Source organism: Engystomops pustulosus, chromosome 2, assembly GCF_040894005.1.
Source record: "Engystomops pustulosus chromosome 2, aEngPut4.maternal, whole genome shotgun sequence".
Taxonomy (NCBI): domain Eukaryota; kingdom Metazoa; phylum Chordata; class Amphibia; order Anura; family Leptodactylidae; genus Engystomops; species Engystomops pustulosus.
The window spans coordinates 40,186,994-40,207,099 of NC_092412.1; the positions used below are offsets into that span (position 1 = coordinate 40,186,994).

At 40.5% G+C, this 20,106-nt stretch overlaps 1 protein-coding gene across 3 annotated transcripts in view; it reads right to left on the reverse strand.

The window, feature by feature from the left end:
* LNX2 (ligand of numb-protein X 2) overlaps window positions 1-20,106 on the reverse strand; it is a 96,395-nt gene that overhangs the window by 35,777 nt on the left and 40,512 nt on the right. The window contains exon 1 of one of the 3 annotated variants that reach the window (XM_072134343.1): window positions 54-178. The exons of the other annotated variants lie outside the window; for them this stretch is intronic. The gene's annotated coding sequence lies outside the window, so the exon portion shown is untranslated. Of the gene's footprint in view, window positions 1-53; window positions 179-20,106 lie in introns of those variants that run through there. 3 annotated transcript variants of the gene reach the window in all.

Sequence of the window (20,106 nt, forward strand, 5' to 3'; positions counted from 1 at the left end):
TTCAGTAGAAAATATTAAATAGAACAGCCTACTGGGTTCTCAGCTTAAATTACCAATGATGGACCAGCTAAGTGTTGGCTTGTAGATCCCAGGTCGTAGCTGAACAGGTCTTTGACCTGAAACATCAGCTTGTATGTGCACGGAGCAGAAGCAGATGTTTTTAAGTCTCCTACGTCATAGTAAACCAGCGGCAAAAGGGAAAATGGCTTAGTGAAGTCAAAGATTCACATGACAATCTGTTAGGAAGACATCTGCCTGTCCTCACGTCCCCTGAGCTGAGAGCTAGAAAAGGATCATGAGCGTTGCATTTTTTTAATAATATGTCATAAATGCCATAAATACCCCTATTAGACTCAGCAGGTGATGACCAGTCTATGGAGAGGGGGCACTAGTTGAAGTTGACCCCGCATCCTATGGGTTCTGTAAAGCTACATAGACTAATTTATCAAAGGTTTTGCACCTGTTTTCTGGCATAAAAATAATCTATTTTGGATCTAGCTATTTTTGGCCCAAAATTTTGACCTGTACAAAAAAATGAAGTAATGCTGCTTCATGCAAAATCACTTTAAAAATGGAAACCTCCTCTGTTAATAAAGCTTCTTACTATAAAAGGCGTGAATCTGTCTGTCTCAGTAACTGGTTCTTTATTGTAAGAGCTTCAGATATATGGAATAACCTACATCTGGAGCTAGATCTTTACTAGCTTACAGCTTCAAATTAGTGGAATAGTCTACCTCAATAGCTGGTTCTTTACTGTGAATGAGTGGAATTTCCTAACTTAGGAGCCGGTTCTCTTCTGTAAGAGCAGCAGATAAAGCTTACGAGCTTGGCTTAGGAGTAAGTTCTTTACTCGGTTGTTAATCGGTCTCAGAAGCTGGTTCTTTACTGTAAGAGTTTTAGAAATGTGAAATAACCTACCTCTGTAACTGGTTCTTTACTGCCAAAGCTTCAAATTAGTGGAATAGTCTAACTCAGGAGCTGGTTCTTTACTGTAAGAGCTGCAAATGAGTGGAATAGCCTACCCAACGAGCTAGTTCTTTACTGTAAGAGCTATACATGAGTAGATTACTCTACCTTAGAAGACGATTCTCTTCTGTAAGAGCTGTAAATAAGTGGAAAATCTAACCTCAAGCGCAACTATTTTACTGTAATAGCTGCAAATGCGTGGAATAGCATACCCAATGAGCTAGTTCTTTTTTCTGTAGGAGCTATAAATGAGTATAGTACCCTACCTTAGCAGCTGGTTCTCTTCTGTAAGAGCTTTAAATAAGTGGAAAAGCCTACCTCAAGAGCAAGTCTTTTACTGTAATAGCTGTAGATCCATGGAACAGTCCACTTAAGGATCTGGTTATTTACTGTAACAGCTCCAAAAGACTGGAGTAACCTACCTGAAGATCCAGTTATTTACTGTAAGAGTGAAATAACCTTGGGAGCTGGTTATATACTTTAAGACCTGTGGATGATTTGAATAGTCTAATTTAGGACCTGGTTCTTTACTGTAAAAGCTGTAAATGACTGGAACTGTCTTCCTTAGAAGCTGGTTCTTTACTGTAAGAGCGGCAGATGAGAGGTCCTGACTCAGGAGCTGGTTCTTTATTGTAAGTAACCTACCTTTGGAGCCAGTTCTTTACTGTAAGAGTTGTAAATGAGTTGTATAGCCAAAAATGGGAGCTCTTTCTTTACTGTAAGAGCTGCAGATGAGTGGAATAGCCTACCTTGGGAGCTAGTGCTTTACTGTAATAGCTGTAAGTGAGTGGTATAGCCTACAATGGGAGCGTGTACTGTATGGCTGCAGATGAGTGGAATAACCTACCTTGGGAGCTGCTTCATTACTGTAAGAGCTGTGAACATAGCCTATGTCAGTAGCTAGCCACAGAAGTAAGGCTTAGCTGCCTTTTTACAACAAAAACTATGGAAAATTATATAATGTGTGCCCCTTTCCATTCCTGTGTTGAAATTGATTGATATATGATTTTTCCATCTGTATGAAGGGATGTGAACATGGCTTCAGCGAAACATAACTATATTCTTAGAGACAACATATTGTATTTTTGGCCTTCATCCACAAAAGCTGCCAATACATAGAAAGTGGCTGTGGATATCGGAGCATTTCACTGGATGTGCTCAGTTCCACACAATGGTGTTATATTTATACGACTGCATTGTTATACTGAGTTACATTCCTACTCCTTCTCCAACCATCCGGGCGCTGCCTTCTGTGGCTCCCAGAAATTCTGAGGCTCTTACACAGTAGCAGAGAGGGGGCCAGGATGGATGGAGAGGGCGATGGAATGTATTTCTGTATGTGTGGAAAGCTGGATGAAACTCAAAAGAAATAGAAGAGACCTTTCTACAAATATTAGAAGACTTCCCAGAAAAGCTTAAACCAGAGACTATAGAAGGTTTAGAATTAAGGAGAAATGGTATACATCACATAGGCCTTAGATAACTCCTCTGGAGATCCAGCAGGGCCAAGAATAGGTAATAAGTGGCGAAAATGTGTGCAGAGATCCCTTCTCTAAAGCTCCTACAAACAATGGTAAAACCCCATAATCCTAGTAAGGAACAGATTAAAAGTGCAAACTCTAACTGTATTACCCGTCAGCTGGGAGATAGAGGGGCAATGGCGTAACTAGGACGGGCAAGGGCCACATAGCAAACTTCTGAACAGGGCCCACTTTCCGCTTAAAAAATTTGCACACAGTGTATACACACCATATATACAGAATATACACAAAGTACCATATAAACCCATGCATCATATACACATCACATATGCATACTCATTTAGAGCATATGCACCCACAAATACACACATACAGCATATTCAGATACAATACCCCAAATGCCGATGCACCTGTGTGGCCAAGGACAGATTTCTATCCACTGGAACTAAACATAGAAGCTTCCTATAGCAGGACAATAAGCAGAGATCTAGAAAACTGTGAGAAATTGATACAGAAAGTATATGGGAAAATTGTATAACTTTTCCTTACACAAACTGTTACAATTATTTGCTGAAAGTGGACAACCCCTTTAGATGTTATACTACAGGTAAAATACCACACTCTATACTATATATGCTCTTGAGGACCCCATAAGGCACGAGGGGTGCAAAAAGGGGCAGCCAGATGAGGCTGGACGAAGATTAGTAGGAAATTGGGGTTGGAGGATGAAACAGACGCCCATTTAGTGGCGTTATCACCATTTCTGTTTTTGGGACTGTAATATGTAAGCATCCATATAAAACATGAGAATTATCATTCTTGTTATCTTTTACCAGAAGGTTTTAGGGTCTTAGGGTCTTTTTACTTTTATCCTGTGAAGGAATTGGCCAAGCAAGTGTTGCCTAGATGTTTAGGGTGTGGACTCCATTCTCCATCACCAAATCCGCAGCTTAGAACTATTGCATCTCATAGCTTAGTTCTTGTGTATCTAGTGATAATTTAAAGGGATTTACCCATTTATGATCCTCAGCAAGTTGATAAGGAATGAATGTTTGATCGCTGGAGGTCCTAATAGTGGGACACCCAGCAATTTCTGAGAGTCCTAATGATTTTAGTGGTGGCATATTTGTCCACTCCTCTATTCTCTGCTATGGGCTACAAGCATGGTTGCCTCTGGCATTCTATAGGGAATAGAGCGGTGGTTGAAGGGGTTGTACCAAGTTTGCAAGTTCTCCCCTATCCACAGGATAGGGAATAACATGCTGATCTGTGATGGTCCGACTGCTGGGACCTGCACCGATCATGAGAGTAGACTAATGATCCAGGTCACTTTCTTGACTATAAGACATGTCCCTATGCAATCTAATTCGACCAATCAGTATTTACACCGTCTGACTATTGGACCATATTTCTACTCAAGGGCCCAATTGTCAATGTATTCGTCCAGCCGCTCCATTCAATTGTATGATAGTGTGGGAAACTGTGGAGCACAGGGCACATACACAGTGAATGGGATTGCTACGTAATTTCCGACAGTCCCATACTAAACTAACTACTGGGTCATTGGGTCAGTAAGTAAGAGTTCTCCTTATTGAGGGTTTGCCAATTAAGGCCGCCTTGTAGCTGTGTGGAGACTTATAGCCATTGATGCTCCACTAGGGGATTCTGGTAAATATGCAAATATCTTTTCCCAGGTGGCCCTTGAGTAGAGATATGGTTTGATAGTCAGACAATATACTGATATGGTCACATTAGACTACGTAGAGACCTGCCCAATAGCCAGGAAAGTGTGAAGCACAGCTGGAAGTTTCCAGGAGCAATAACAGAGGAACCTTACAATGTAGATATGTCAGGAGATGACCAGACCTCTCTATGCAAATACATCTGCGATCATCAGATAAAGATTTTCTCCAAGGCCTAAAAAATACAACTTACAACTCTGCCTTTTTCTCCACAGCAACCGGAATACTAATAGATTTTGTCTCTCCCTCCCCAGACGCTTACAAGATACAAATGACACAAAAGTGTTAGTGACTTCAGCATGTTAATCACACTTTCCGCGCTACTCGAAGTCTCGCTGAATCCCATTGATCCAACGTTATAACGTTATAAATGCGGATGCCGGCCGAGGTGCCGTTAAAATTGATCTGTTTGTTTGCATTTTTAGGGAACGCATAAATTTAGGTGGAGGACGCGTTAAAGTTAGTATTTATTTTGCTGCAAAGCAGACAACAGGCGGTCCGAGGCGAATATTAGCTGCAGTGCGGGGTGGAAATGAGAATTCGTGTCTCTCTGTTAAAATCGATGCATAAGTGAAGAAATGTACTAAGCAGATGTCAGATAGTCATAATAGAGTAGTCGGAGGTCTAATTATAACTCCATACTGTTACACTGTACCGCCATATCCTCGGGGAGGTGCACACAAACACATATGTGCGTGTTACACAAATCTCCACTTGTGAAAAGAGAATTAAATTGAATCCACACGTAAGAAATCTCATTACCCTGACGCTCTTCGAACTTCACCCCCTCACTTACACCTCCCCCTATTTTCATTGTCACCTACTGCATCTTCACAGCTTAGAATTAGAGAGTAGTTACAAGATCCTGACAATTCTTATAAATATTGGGTACATGGTAAAAAGATTATGGGGCTTATTTACTAAGGGTCCGCAGATCGCATTTCCGTCGGCCATTTTTGGGATTTGTGCCGCTGTGACAGGGATTTAGAAGGGGATTGTGTCGTAGGTGATTGGATTTTGGCGCAGCAGCGACGGAAACCGGGGGCGGACCGAACGGACTGAGCGTGTGATTTAATATTCAAATTGTGCACCAGGAAGAAGATAATGAACTCCGTCGGACCTGAGAGGGGAAGCGACACATGCAGGATATCGGACGCACGATCTTAGTGAATGGCGGCAGAGTGCATGATCATAGGACAATGCATTTTCGGGAACTCCAAGGGAGTGCCCCTATATGTGATGGTTCTTAAGGTTCAGGGGCATAACTTGAGGGGGTGTGGAGGGTGTGGTCATAACTGGGCCCAAGAGGCATGGGGGGCCCATATGATGTACCTTTTCTATATGAGAACACTAGTACTATATACCATACATTATAATTGGTGGCCTGGCACACATTTTGCACTGGGGCCCGGAAACTTCAAGTTACACCACTGTTAAGGTTCAGACAAATTCTGTTTATGTATTTTTATACTAAAAAGTGTAGATGACTAATCTTCTTCACGTAAAAATTCCCTCCTACTGTGTATGCATTTCTTCTAATCACAAAGCATGACACTTGAGATGAGTTAATAATTCATGATTTTCTAAAACTTCAACAAAGTTTTGAAAAAGTTTTAGGTCCAAATCTAACTGGATGCAAGCCAATGTTGATCCAATTGCCCTGCATATTGGTAAACAACCCCCTCTGGTTCTACAAAGTTTTTTTTTAATAAAAGAGTTTTCATTAATTGTCAAAACTGAAAATATTTGCATTAGGTTTAGCATTAGGTTTGGGGAGAGGGTTAGTTATTGAGTTAGGGTCAGGTTTAGGGTTAGAATTCATGATAGTGACCCTAATTAAAAATTATGAAGAAAATGAACAAAATTGAACATTTTAATAAAAAGAATTGGTATTTTAGAGGACTAGAGGGGGTTATATACCAATTTCCAACATTGCAACATTGCTTCATTCGAAGTTGTGGAGAAACCGTCAGATCCAAACCACAAATAGGTTTGCTCATCTCTACTTGGGGCTATATTTTTATTGCTTTGACGTATGATTTCATAGAGGGGGTTACTTTTTTCAGGGGCGCTCATTATTGACCCAAGTGACCAAAAGAGTCACGTGAATAAGCAGAAGCAGCACACACCAGAGCTCCACTACCACTTTGAGCAGTTGATAGACGCTTAAATAGGAGCTAATCTGCAGTTACCCAATCTGACCACTATACAGAAATTGGAGCTATCTGCTTTCTGTTCTATTTCATGGTTATATGCCGGACAATTGATCTGTGGGGGATGCTGGGTGTTATACCCTCATAGATCCAACATGAAGAGCCTATTATTTTCTAGCCTAGATAACCCCTTAAAATTAGTATTCCTTACAATGTGAGTTCTGACTCCATCTCTTGGGATGAAGATCTTTCTGATCCGGTGGTAATTCCTTAATCACCTCCTACGTATAATCACGTGTAAGAATGTTCCTGGCAGTCTTAAGAAGTCCACTAATGACAAGTGCCGGTCCAATAAGACATCAGGTAATTATTCCATCCAATTTCCATATCCATCCCCATTCTCTTTATTTCATTAGCGAGCCATCCATTATAATCAGATCGGATAACCACCAGACATTACTAATTCCCTGTGAGCAGGATAAATGGTGATCAGAGACGCCACTCGCTATCAATCCGACTCTGCCCAGGAAAGAGAGCAACAAAACTGCCATGTTTTCTACATCCCTATGTGCCTACAATAGTGTTAATTGGCAATGTCTAATTAAAGTGACACTTTTACCAGCTTTTACACCACTAAATTACCAGCGCCTTCAGGTAGGGTACAAAATATCCTTTCTTGAATTCCCTCTTTGTAAAATTTTGCCCATTCATCCATAAAAAAAAATCACAGAGAAAGTTACATGCAAATGAGCTGAGAAGAGTCATATTTTGTCAGAGATGAGTCACTTTCAGAGACTGAATAGTTTCAGATACACCTATTGTTTTATCTGTATGAGCTGTGGGAATTGGTTCTTTATCTGCAGCTCAAGTTCCTATTTTTTAAATATTTTTTTATTAAACATTTTGTTATGATAATAAAAAAGTTAGTAAAATAAGATGAATATGTTTACATGAAACACACAACAAACATTGAGGATCCAGATTATGAGAATAAGGTGCTTATCTATTGAGATGTTGAGACGTCAGGTTGTTTTCTATAAAGTCACTTGTTTATCAACAATAGAGTTTATAGTTCTTTCTTTTATATTATGCTGTTTTTTAAGTCCAGTTTCTGCGGATAAATCGTAGTTATTAGGTATAGGCTTTGATAGGAGACACAATTATGTAGTCTATCCTAGAGGTAGATCAATATCCACAATGTGATCAGGATTACAATGCTTAGCAACAGTAAAGGTACTGAAAGAATGGAAATAATGGAACAAACAGGGCTAAACAAACTCACATTCCTAACTATGACTTTTAGCGGCCTTGATTTTGTAGCTCGCCACAAGCTTGATGGTATATGCAAGATCAAATTCATGCTAGATTTGTACTATAGAACCAAAGATGGAGGGGTCTGAAGGGATACTCTTCTAACAGCCTCTAATAGTGACTTATCTCATGCAAAAAGTGACTCTTCTCTGCTCATTTCCATACAATATGGATGGAGATTTTAAAAAGGGTGAGTTTTAAAATAAAAGAGGGAATTCTAAAAAGTACATTTTATACACTATTTTAGGGGGCTGGTAACAGAGTCCCCTTTAAAAGGAATTTCCCAAGGTTGAAAAATATACCTTCTTTCTTCCAAAAACAGCACCACATGTGACCACGGTTTTTGCATGTATTGCAGCTCAGCTTTATAGAAATGAATAGAGCTAAGTTGCAATATTACAAACTAATCATGGTCAGGTTTGGGGCTGTTTTTGCAAAAAAATAGCCATGTTTTTCCACCTCAGGAGAACCCCTTTAAATATGTTTTACCTGTTGTTCACCTGTTCTCCTAATCTATAGGGGGTCAGAGTGACCATATTACCAGTGATGAGACACTCAGCATGTAGTTGCAAAGAGTTTCTATGTTCTCTCTGTGTTTGCGTGGGTTTCCTCCGGGCACTCCGGTTTCCTCCCACACTCCAAAACATAATGGTAGGCTGATTAGATTGGGAGCCCCATTGGGGACAGGGACTGATTTGACAAGCTTTGTGCAGCGCTGCATAATCTGTAGGCGCTATATACATAAAGAATTATTATTATTATTGTGTCACAATCCCTTTTAAGACGATAACTGATCAAGTGAGTCCTGGAAGATATAAAGTTTTTTTTCTTTGCTTGACTATTGATAATCTATTACTAATTAGGTTTTAGTTGATCTGTCCTGGGGAAGTCATTTACAAGGATGTGACTTTGACCCATAGGACGAGGTGTATGATATCATTGGGTTGAGACGTAGACGTTGTCCTATCCTGTTATTCCAGCTCTCAGCTCCATTACGACATCTCCAGAAAGTGCGTAGAATTTTAAAAGCAAAATAATGTCCATAAACAATTCAGCGGGGCTCAGCGCGACCCTGGAATGTTAAAGATGACAATTCTCTTTGCACGGCTATATTTGGGTGAAGTGTGTTCCTATGGTGACTGGCGAGACCACGGATTAATAAAGAGTTTACATCTGCCTTTCAAGGTCACTTGTTGAATTTCACATACACGCACATAGGACATGAATAATGATTTTTCTCCTCAATATCAAGGTCACCGGTTAGAAAGTCACAATTACCCACAGCGTGCGCCATGTACAGCGCGGGCTCTGGGGCTTATTTATATTCCACATGTGCCTTGTTGTCAGTATGTCCCAGACGCCTCAATATCACCGGTGGAGAGAAAGCAGTTTACCGAGGACTCTGGGATTGGCTAAACAGACAAAGGCATCGTGTGTAGTCATCTCTACAAGTATAGCAAGGAGGTGTCCTTACAGGAAGGGTAACATTTAAATCTGGTTTTCAAAGAGGATTTTAAATTAAAGGGTTAATAAATGAAAAGGAACCTATAAACTGTATTATCCCCTCAGGTAGGGTATGAAATGTCCTTTCTAAAATTCCCTCTTTTATGTGAAATCTCACCAATCCACCTATAATAAATCTCCTACAATGTTATGTAAAAAAAAGGAGCAGAAAAGAGTCATATTTTGCCCAAGAGGAGTCACTATGAGAGGCTGCAGGGGCAGTGTTACTTAAGAAGTCCTTATCTTCAGTTCTTTAGCACTTAAAAACATGCTGGTGTCATTTTAAAGATAAGAATCTCATCTTTTAGTATGCACCAAGCATGTGGTTCCTCAGGCAGAAAATTAGGTGGGAACTCTGCAGGTGTCATTCCCAACTATTTCTTTAACTGTATTTAGACTGTATCTCTGCTTCTATAGATCACAGTAACACAAGCCATGCAATTTGAAATATTAGATTCTTAACTTAATATGACACCCAAACCATGGTTCTAGTCAGCACAGAACCAAAGATAGACGGAGAGATAAAAGATACACCTCAAGTGACACTTCCTCTGCAGTCTCTAAATTTGACTCATCTCAGGCTGAAGATGACTCTTTTTTTGTTCATTTTCACATGACTTTGGAGGAAATTTTTATGGGTAAAAAGAAGAGATTTCACATAAAAGAGGGAATTCTGTAAAAAAAAACATTTAAAACCCTACCTGAGGGCCGAGTAGTTTAACTGGTTAAAATTGAAAGGTCCCCTTTCATTTATTAACCCTTTAATTCAACATCCTCTTTAGTGTATATAATAATACGTTTTTGAAAACCAGATAATGTATTTAAATGTTACCCTTTCATGGGGTAAAATTTGGTGACAGTTCCCTTCAAAGAGGATATGTGATTTCCTATGTATTTTTCAGAATGATGACCTATCCTAGGGATAGATCAACATTGTGTGATTGATCGGAACCCGAACCCCACACCAATGGGAAAAAAGTGTCTGATAGCTTCTGCTTTGACTATGGAGACCCAATGATCAGTCCCTTGAAGTGCTGCATACCTAAAGGAGCCCGGGTGTGGATGGGTGAATGACGCTAGCTGAGGGTGCAGTCACACGTTAAGGGCGCTGTCACACGTTGCGTTTGCAGACGCAGACGCAGACCAAACCGCGCCCACCGGGCGGTCCGCGGTCCAATCGCATCGGCGTTTCTCTATGTTTCTATTGAAACCGCCGATGCGATTGGACCGCGGACCGCCCGGTGGGCGCGGTTTGGTCTGCGTCTGCGTTTGCAAACGCAACGTGTGACAGCGCCCTAAAACTGCATCACAATCAGCTTTGAGGTGGTTTATGGTGCAGTTTTGTTAACACGTGAATGACATTTGTGGAGCGGGTTTCTCCTTCAACATCAAATTCATCCATTCAGTTCATGTCTTTCACCTGTTAAATTAAGGGTGATGGTACACATGGCGTTTTTGGCCCGTTTTAAGCAGTCCGTCAAAAAACGCATCCGTTTTTGACAGGTTTGACCAATTATCTTAATTGAAACTGGTCAAAAACACATGCGTTTTTAAAAAACGAATGCTTTTTTTGATGGACTGCTTAAAAACGGGCCAAAAACGCGTTCAAAACGCCACGTGTGCCATCACCCTAACAAAACTGCACCTAAAACCTCCTAAAAACTAATTGTGATGCAGTTGTAACTGCAACATGTGACTGCACCCTAACACCTGAGAACCTAATCAGCATATTGGGTGCAGAAATTAAATTGAGGGTGCGGTCACCCTTTAACGCATATGTTTAAAACAAATAGCAAAAGCTGAAGAGAGATTTGCCTAATTAAACAACTGTTAACACTTGTGTTTACAAAACCCAACAAAAATGTTAACATAACATAACATATATGTTAACCCCTACGGGACACAGCATCTTTTGGCCTAAAGGACGCGGCCCCATTTTTCAAATCTGGCCTGTGTCACTATAAGTGGTTATAGCGTGGGAACGCTGTGAGATATCCAGGGGATTTTGAGATTGTTTTCTCGTGACACATTGTACTTCAAATTAGTTTAAAAATTTGGATGAAATCTTTTGCGTTTAGTTATGAAAAAAAACAAAATTTGGCAAAAATTTTGAAAAATTCTTTATTTTCAACGTTCTAAATTCTCTACTTTTGATTCAGAAAGTCATAGCACCCAAATAAATTCATAACTTACATTTCCCAAATGTCTGCTTTATGTTGGCATGGTTTTTTAAGATTCCACATATTTTACTAGAATGTTATGAGGCTCAGAATTTGGGTGCCATTTTTCACATTTTTTGTAAAATCGCCAAAACCCGTACTTAGATGGACCTGATCAACTTCTAATTGACACTGAGAGGCCTAAATAATAGCAAGACTCGTAAATTACCCCATTGTGGAAACTACACCCCTCAACGTATGAAAAACTACTTTTAAGAAGTTTGTTAACCCTTTACGTGTTTTATAGGGGTTAAAACAAAATTGAGGTGCAGTCTGCAAATTGTAATATTTTTTCACAATACACTCATTTTGGGTGGAAAATTAAACATTTAAAATGGATTAAATTAAAAAAGGCTCCACAAAGTTTGATACCCAATTTCTCCCGAGTACACGGATACTCTATATGTGGTGGTAACTTCTGTATGGGCGCACGGCCGGGCATAGAAGGGAAGGAGGCGCCATCCAAATCAGATTTGCTATGTCACATTGTACAGGCTATAATTTTTTTCTTTTTTTTAATGAGGACCTATAGGGGCTTATTTCTTTTGCCACATGAGATGCACTTTTCTGGTATGTAATTTTGGGGCATCTACATTTAATTGGTGAGATTTAATTAACTCTTTGTTGGTGGAGGAAATGAAAATCATCAATTTTTAGGAAAATTTTTATGTGTTTTTTATTTGGCCGTTAACCATACCATAAAAATAGTATATTATTTTTATTCTATGGGTCGCCACGATTATGAAAATACTTCATTTATATATATTTTTAATTTTTTACCATTTTTACTGAATAAAAAGTAATTTGGCAAAATTGTTGTTAATTTTAGCATCACCGTCTTTCATATGTATAACTTTTTTATTTTTCACCTCACAAATCTGTTTAAGGGCTTATTTTTTGCAAGAATGATAGCTCTTTTTAGTGGTCTTATTTTAGATTGCGTAACTTTTTAAAATCACTTTTTTTAGAGCATTTTTAAAGGGCATTAATAAAAAATCATCTTTTTCAGAGAGAGTTTTTTTAGGTTGTTTTTTACGGGGTTCACTTTGCGGATCTAATAACAATTCTGTTTTATTATACAGATTGTTACGGACGCAGGGATACCAAATATGTGGGGGTTTTGTGTATTTTATTCAATTGTACTGAATAAAAACAAATTTGGAGAAAATCTTATTCATTTTAGCATCACCATCTTTTCATATGCATAACTTTTTTATTTTTTGGCTGACAAATCTGGTTAGGGGCTTATTTTTTGCGAGAACAGTTGTTCTTTTTAGTGGGCTTATTTTAGAGTGCATAAAATTTTTAAAATCACTTTTTAGAGCATTTTTTATAGGGTATTAATTAAAAATTATCTTTTTTCGGAACGTTTTTTGCGTTTTTTTCCTCCGGCGTTTACCGTGCGGGTCCAGTAACAATTCTGTTTTATTATGCAGATTGTTACGGACGCGGCAATACCAAATATGCAGGTTTTTTTTGTGTTTTTATGTTTTTTATACTTTATTAAGTTTTTTATGGGAAAGTGACATTTTAGGGGCTTATATTTTATGTATTTATTTTTTATTTATTATAATGTGTAGTGTTCAGTGTTTTTGCATTTTTTTTTACTTATACATACTTGAACTTAAACCAGTGATGCTCTGATCACTGGTTTAAGTTCAATACACTGCTCTACAATACTATTTTATTGTAGAGCAGTGTAAACTGTCTGAGCAAGCTTGCGCATGCTCAGACAGTTTACAGCCAGACCCGGAAGGGGTCTGGCTGCCATGGAGACCGGGCAGCTCCGGGGCACATGCCAGTCCTCGGAGCTGCCCGGAAGAGGATCGGATCCCCCGGTAAGCGGCACGGGGGATCCGATCCACAGCAGGAACACCCTTACACGCCGCGGTCATGCTTGACCGCGGCGTGTAAGGGGTTAACACCCGCGATCGGAGCCGGCTCCGATCGCGGGTGTTACAGCGCGGTGTCAGCTGTGATAGACAGCTGACAGCCGCTGCTTCTGGTACCGGCTCCGTTCGTGAGCCGGTCCCAGAAGCTAGACGTTATACTACGTCCCGGTGCGCTAAGCATCTAGCCCCGGGGACGTAGTATAACGTCGTGGTGCGCCTAGGGGTTAACATTAGCATTTTGTAAACACGAGTGTTAACAGCTGTTTAATTAGGCAAATCTCTCTTCAGCTTTTTAAACGCATGCGTTAAACGTGACGTGTTACCGCACCCTGAGACTGGTGGGGCTAGAGAGAAAAAATCCAACTTCTTCTGAATCAGCGGAGGCACAACTAAAATAGAAAGCAAAGACTTGAGGTTGGTCGAGGTTATAAAAGGTCCAATACACACTTGTTAAGGGATGTTCTCCCAATACCTACAGCAAAAAGACAACTAGTGATGAACTTTATTGGGATATCATTTTCAAATAGGTCCCCATAAATGAAGAGAAAGTTTCACTGAGGTCTGCAAATTAAGGAACTCCCCTTCCCCCCCATAGATGATGTTGGGGAGGAAGGATTAAGACAATGGGGCAGGTCTATGAGAGAATAGGGAGCATCCATTGAAATGTTATAGGCTTCCTCAAAGGTTAACTTGTTGATCGGTGAAGATCCATCTACTGATCCCCAACTTATAAAAATGGAGGGGGGGGGGGTGTTATGCATGTGAATGAATGGCACAAAGATAATGAATAGAGTGTCCATGTGAATCATCATCCCCTTTCTCATGACAGGTGATTGTCCCAGAAACCACCTTTGCATAGGTGACAAGTTCTATATTTGGCACATCCCCTTTAATAATGAGGACCTTAGGACATATGGACAACATGATGTCTGACTGGTTAAAACCACTTAATACACAGCCTGGATGCATTTTCCCCAAATAGTTAAAAAAACTTAAGAACAATTAAAGAGAATTCAAAAATATTTAATTGCACGTAATTCTTAAAAATGAAAAAGCTGTAATTTTCCTGTCTCTTTAGCGCGGTGATCGGCGCAGTCCCTTGATCTGTGCCACCTTTGTTTCTTCTTTTTTGTCTGCTCACATCATCTATCCTCCCACACACACACAAACACAGCTTTAGCGCTATAGATTTTCGCTGATGCTGGCAGTTCCTCATTAATCTTGAATCATCCAAGTGCCAGATGTCAAGAAAATTGTATCCCAGCTGATTACATAACATAAAATTCCACATTTACAGCCTGATAGAGAAGTAAATCTCTGAGCACTTGTGTAAGCTCAGTCTGTCCGTATTCGGTAGGGGATACAAGCAATGGGATTTTAGTTAAAGAGGAATTAGCTGACAATAAAAGGAGTCCTGCCCACGCAGTGTAGGATTTTCTTAAATGTTTTTAGTTGCAATATTGAACTACAGACCAGTTAAAATGAACCTTTAGCCGCACTCTACAAGCAAATAGACTCTATACCCACCAAGGTGGGCTGCCTTCCCCAAGACCTCTGGTGCCCATTATTGTATTAGGGCCCAGGCCCACCTAAGGATCCTATGATTCTATGGTGGGCCAGTCCAACTCTTTTTACTACAGTATAACAATTTTATGGGATATATGTAAATGCAATTTTTCCAGGATGGGATAAGGAAAGTCTCTGTAAGGAGAACTCTTACTTCCCTTCCCTTACGAGCCTCTCGATCTGCTAAACCAGTTCCCAACACTGTACTGACGAAGTGCAAAGACATTGAAACAGTACTGTCTACAGTTGGGAGTCTGTTCCTCGTGGAATAGATATACTGGTTTGGCTCTGATCCCACATCATGTCATAAGGGGGCTGCCTTACAAGAAGGAGAAGTAAGGTTTTCTTTATCACATCCTGGAAAAAGTATGTGCATATTTCCCATAATCCCCTAGTGGAGCATCAATGGCTATAACTCTCCACATGCCTGCAAGGTGGCCTTAAATGGTAAAGTCTCCATAAAGAGAACTCTTACCTCCCAACCCTATATCAATCTATACTACTTTCTTGCGGCATGTCCATAGAGACTATGGGGAGATTTATCAAAAGTATCTGAAAGCAAAACTGTTCTAGTTTCTCATGGCAACCAATCAGAGCTCAGCTTTGATTTTCCCTCAGCAGTTTATGGAAATGAAAGCTGAGCTGTGATTGGTTGCCATAAGCAACTAGAACAGTTTTGCTCTCAGACACTTCTGATAAATCTCCTTCATATGTCTACAACTGGCCTCAGGCATCCGTTTCTGACAACAATCTAAGAAGAAATTGTTAATATTATTTGTAGCTTCCCTCCAGGGTCCCCTGAACAGGGCAAATTGTAGGATCCAGAGAAGGAACTCTGATGATAACCCCACCCTGTCAACACCTTCCCATTCCTCTTTTAATCCCAGACAGCCATGGATATGTTGCTTTAAAATAGCACTGAGTGCAGGACGTCCAAGACTACCTCGAATTGTAGAATGAGGCCTCGAGTCTTATCACATAATCCCTGTGCTGGGGTGATGGCCTGGGGGCTAATAGAAGGGGCTCTGAGTGCCACCTCTGGCACTTGTGCCATAGATTCGCCACCATGGCTGTAGGACATTGTAGACAAGTACTATACTATACTGATGTTAATAAAGCACTTGGGGTGAGATAGAATGAAACTCCAGCTCCAGTAGCCTCTGTTTGTTCCTGTTTTGACTCGCTCTCTACCTTCTCCATAGACTTCGCTGCAATCTGATACCTCTGTCATTACAGGAAATAAGGATTGAGATGAGATTACAAGTGAATGAGTCAAAAAAAGAGCATGGTCGGAAGATAATAGCGTTTCTACAAAATCCCTTGTGCTATTGATTTATACAAAGTTTGTTAAAAACTAAGTGACTGTCAACTGTGGAGACATTTCCTTTCATTAAGAACTTTGGGGTAAGAAGAAATTAATGTGCTATAAGCAGCAGGAGTGGGAATTGAGTGTGCGGTTTATAAAGCAGCGCCGTCTCTCTAATCCAATGCTTCCAGTTGTAGTTTGAAGATATTTTCCCTTTCATTGTGTTCTTCATTTTATTCTACTGGGATCAAAGTCTAGAAGTCTGTATTTTTTTTCAATGGCTTTGTTTAATCGCTCATTAAGTCAGGATTACATAACTCTCTATGGGATCAGTCCCTGGGGTGACACGAAAGAAAAATGGTTTAGATACCAGGAGAATGTAGCGATTGTTCGGAAACTATTTACACCATCCAGTTGTTCTGTTAGAGATATCAGCACGGACTGAAGGGCACTGATATTACACAGAGGAAAGGGTTACTGCCTTCGTCATTGCTTGGTATCTAATACTACGTCCATGCCCAATCAATGTATAAGAACATCAATCTCCCCTCTTCCATGTTTTTTTTCCCCTTTTCTTCTTCTCCTTTTGGCTGCGTTCATATGAAATCCTAGGTTGACCCTTGGTTTTTTTACCCATGTATTACAGATGACAATAGAAATCTATGGGTACGTAAAAAGAACTGATGCTGGGGAACCAAGTTGATATCCCTTCTAAATAGTGTTGAACAATTAGGTATTTTTCACGGACATGATGGATTCCAAACGCAAGTGAAAAAAAAAGATGCGGATTCAAAGCAGAAACAAGACAGATCAGTTTTTTACAGATTCGCAATGGACACGTCTGTGTGAATAAGCACTTACAAAGACACATGCAGTGGTTAGTATTCCCATCTTCTACGTCTTCTTCCTTAGTCCATCTGATACCCTTTACTCTTTGTCAGTGGTTAGTATTCCCATCTTCTACTTCTTCTTCGTTCTCCATCTGATACCCTTTACACTTTTTTTTAAAAGTGTGACTACAAAAGTGCGACCAAAATACTGTATTTTTGTCTATGTCTATGAGATGCACCCTAGTTTTAGTCATCCAAAAATTTTTACACCAATATAAAATCCCCACACTCAATCACAGCACACCCAGCTCTACTACATGTATTTATTTATACACCTCTTGCTTCAGTCATTCAGATCAGCTACATACACTTACCGGCCACTTTATTAGGTACACCATGCGAGTAACGGGTTGGACCCCCTTTTGCCTTCAGAACTGCCTCAATTCTTCGTGGCATAGATTCAACAAGGTGCTGGAAGCATTCCTCAGAGATTTTGGTCCATATTGACATGATGGCATCACACAGTTGCCGCAGATTTGTCGGCTGCACATCCATGATGCGAATCTCCCGTTCCACCACATCCCAAAGATGCTCTATTGGATTGAGATCTGGTGACTGTGGAGGCCATTTGAGTACAGTGACCTCATTGTCATGTTCAAGAAACCAGTCTGAGATGATTCTAGCTTTATGACATGGCGCATTATCCTGCTGAAAGTAGCCATCAGATGTTGGGTACATTGTGGTCATAAAGGGATGGACATGGTCAGCAACAATACTCAGGTAGGCTGTGGCGTTGCAACGATGCTCAATTGGTACCAAGGGGCCCAAAGAGTGCCAAGAAAATATTCCCCACACCATGACACCACCACCACCAGCCTGAACCATTGATACAAGGCAGGATGGATCCAAGCTTTCATGTTGTTGACGCCAAATTCTGACCCTACCATCCGAATGTCGCAGCAGAAATCGAGACTCATCAGACCAGGCAACGTTTTTCCAATCTTCTACTGTCCAATTTCGATGAGCTTGTGCAAATTGTAGCCTCAGTTTCCTGTTTTTAGCTGAAAGGAGTGGCACCCGGTGTGGTCTTCTGCTGCTGTAGCCCATCTGCCTCAAAGTTCGACGTACTGTGCGTTCAGAGATGCTCTTCTGCCTACCTTGGTTGTAACGGGTGGCGATTTGAGTCACTGTTGCCTTTCTATCAGCTCGAACCAGTCTGCCCATTCTCCTCTGACCTCTGGCATCAACAAGGCATTTCCGCCCACAGAACTGCCACTCACTGGATGTTTTTTCTTTTTCAGACCATTCTCTGTAAACCCTAGAGATGGTTGTGCATGAAAATCCCAGTAGATCAGCAGTTTCTGAAATACTCAGACCAGCCCTTCTGGCACCAACAACCATGCCACGTTCAAAGGCATCAAATCACCTTTCTTCCCCATACTGATGCTCGGTTTGAACTGCAGGAGATTGTCTTGACCATGTCTACATGCCTAAATGCACTGAGTTGCCGCCATGTGATTGGCTGATTAGAAATTAAGTGTTAACGAGCAGTCGGACAGGTGTACCTAATAAAGCGGCCGGTGAGTGTACATTCATTCACATGAAAACACTCAGCACTGCTACAACCATTCACAACCTCACTTTGTTAGCGCTTCAACCCATCTCCAGGACAGAGGGGCCAAGGAGTCACGAATCCTCCGGATCTTTGGTCTATAAGATGGAGGCACTTTTTATCAAGATTTTTTTAATCAAAATACTATAGTAGCATCATACTGTTCCTAAATAATAGAATATGCAGTATCTCTGTGATGGTTCTAAATGTACAAGGTATCCTATTGTTTTATATACAGGAGCAGATTAAGACTGCCATAGGCCCTGGGCTGTGTGAATATTATAGACCCTACAACAAGGTCGGCTCCAGGTTTCGGTAGACCCCTGGGTGACAGAGCCTCCGTGGGCCCCTTTGCATTGAACTCCTGTGGTGGCGTTAAAAATTCAGAAATAAAACAAACAGTCTCCTGTTCCCTAAAATATTCCCTATCAAACAGCCCCCTCAAGATTATTTTATATAAAGCCCCCCTCACCCACTATGGATTTATTGGGTAGAGCCCCCTTAACCCCATGTACATGCCCGGTTATGCCCAGTGCTGGTGCGGGCCCTGCCCTACAAATCTAGAATCACTTCCTACATCTGGTACTAGAATCAGCTTCTTGGGGAATGGAGGATGTCTCTATTCTCCCTGCTTTCTACAGTTTCAGGACCTTTTGAAGGACCTTCAAAGGTCTTGAAATGGCTCTTGTATGCATGTGAATTGAGAGCAGAAACAGATGTATGAGAATTTCATGGGTGAAAGTCCTTCTCAGTATAAAATGGGTGGTTTGGGTGGCCATGGCCCCCTACAAAGCATGGACCACTACTGTTTATATATAGCCCTCATGTAAATCTATTTCCATGGTTTCAGACTACAAACTCTGTGACTTTTGAACCTGTAGTCATATGTTATTATCGGGCATCTGTGTCCTCTGTGTCTTACACCAGTTTTCTGCTCACGCCTGCTTAGGATTGGATCCGAAACACAGAAGATACATAGATCTTTCAAATACAGATGTGAAAATGGTTTCAGCAACGACAGCTAATGAAAATGAGTGACAACCGTCGGTCTGTAACCATAGAAACATTAGGCTCTTCAGCGGAGCTGCAGATACAAAACAATAATATGTATCAGATGGAGAATACATGTAGAAATTGTTTATTTTCTATCTTAGGTGCATTGAAGCAGCAAAAATATGATTACAAAAGTGCTCGCAGCCTGTAATCCTTGACTCGGGTGCTTTGACGCTGGTTAATAACTACATTCAGTCGAAAAACAATTTTAGATGGAAATAAAGAGATAAAATGTTTTTTTGCAAAAACACACATTTTCTTTAAGGGTATTACGATTATAAAGAATTTAGCAATAGAAAAAAGACATTTAAGCAAATTGCTAAAAAAATAGTTATACACTGTAGGGGGAATTTACTACGTTGAGTCTATCAGTCTACTGATGGACAAGACATGTATAAAGCCCCCTGGGTACTGCTTTTGCCACTTTGGGTGTGATGGGGTGGGGAGTGGGTAGACAAGGGGGTGGGTGGTG